Raw genomic sequence first — 1,952 nt, forward strand, 5'->3', positions numbered from 1 at the left:
CATGTCACAGCCACAATAAGTGAAGGGCCAGATAAAGAATTCGAACTAAAGTTCTTTAAGGAAGTGCAGAATGAAATTATTAGGACTAACACAGTGTACGTGGGCGATACCCTCGCAGGCGCAACAGTCACCCTAAACAGGGACCAAATTGAGCTGTTTGAAGTGTACGACTCCATTCCTCATGTGTCGCTGGGAAAGGCTCCGCATGAGGAATGGAAGAACGTGGGTACATGGTTAAACACAGTAGTGTTGAAGGTTATAGACTGGCGTCCTGTGGAGGGACCACTGCCCATCATGCACAGCCGTTGCACAAATATATATAAAATAGTCACACCTTACCTGTTCCATGCGCACAGAGTGGTCACATTGGCAGCAAATGATACACTGTCCATGGTAACAGAGGTAGTTTTGCCAACAGACCTAGCAGATATCCCAGATACCCTCTGGGCAAAAGGTAAAAATGATGTGGGCCTTATTAGGAATTGTGAACCCGTTGTGATAACCCCAAAGAGCACATACAGACCCAAACAGAACCAGTACCCCTTACGGAAGGAGGCACTGGAAGGTATTAGGCCAGTACTCGAGGCACTAAAAGAGGCAGGAGTAATTATCCCATGCCCATCTTCCCCAGTCAGAACACCTATCTTCCCAGTTAAGAAACCAGGGGGAGATAACTGGCGTTTTGTTCAAGATTTGCAGGCTGTAAATGCTGCAGTTCACGCTAGAGCCCCAGAGGTACCCAACCCACACACCATCTTATCATCCATCCCGCCTGACACACAGTGGTACACAGTTGTGGACTTAGCAAACGCTTTTTTTAGCGTTCCAGTGCATCCTGATAGCCAATTCTGGTTTGCTTTCCAATTTGACCCTACACCTTCACCAGGCTATGTCAGGGATATTGTGAATCCCCTACCATTTACAACGGAGCGTTGAAACAAAGCTTAGATGGTTTAGTTCTTCCTGAGGGCGTTTCCCTCCTACAGTACGTGGATGACCTGCTTATAGCTGCCCCCACGAGAGAACTTTGTGTTGTAGCATCTCATGACCTCCTGCTGCACTTGGCTAAGGAGGGGCACAAAGCGTCTCTTAAAAAACTGCAATATTGTAAACAAGAAGTGACTTTTCTGGGCCACATCCTGACAGGTACCACCCATACACTGTCAGCAGAACGAGCGGCAGCGATTGCAGCCATACCTAAACCGCAAACCAAAAAACAAATGCTTTCATTTTTAGGAACTACATCTTACTGTAGAGCGTTTATACCATCTTATGCTCAGGCTGAGGGCCCCTTGCGAAACTTAATACCCACTAAGGGAACTAGCTCTTCCAGACTGGTCTGGACTGCAGAGGCAGAAAAGGCATTCACTAACCTTAAACAAACACTGCAAACTTTTCCAGTTCTAGGAGTCCCCGACCCAGACAAACCCTACCACCAGATGGTGGATGAAAAAGAGGGCTATATGACTTCTGTCCTGTGCCAACAGCACGGACCACACAAACGCCCGGTTGCCTATTTTTCTGCAAAATTGGATGCAGTTGCACAGGGACTGCCAGCTTGCCTCCGAGCAGTGGCAGCTGCGGAAAAAGCAGTCTTAGCATCACGGGACATTGTTGCTTACTCTCCACTTACACTCCTAGTACCACATGCAGTTCACAGAATATTGCAGGACCAGAAGGTCTCACACTTGTCGGCGCAGCGATGGCTGAGGTATCACACTACATTGCTTGACATGCCAAACATCACAGTAAAACGCTGCACCTCCCTAAATCCAGCAACCCTGCTCCCTATGGCCGAGGACGGGGAACCACATGACTGTGTGGCAGTACTGACTGAAACATGCACACCCAGACTAGACCTGAAAGACGAACCTCTCACTAACCCTGATCTTGTTTTGTTTGTAGATGGATCAGCTTTCAGAGACCGACACAGCGTGAATAAGGTTGGATGT

Source organism: Hoplias malabaricus, chromosome 11 (assembly GCF_029633855.1).
Source record: "Hoplias malabaricus isolate fHopMal1 chromosome 11, fHopMal1.hap1, whole genome shotgun sequence".
In the NCBI taxonomy this organism is placed as follows: Eukaryota; Metazoa; Chordata; class Actinopteri; order Characiformes; family Erythrinidae; genus Hoplias; species Hoplias malabaricus.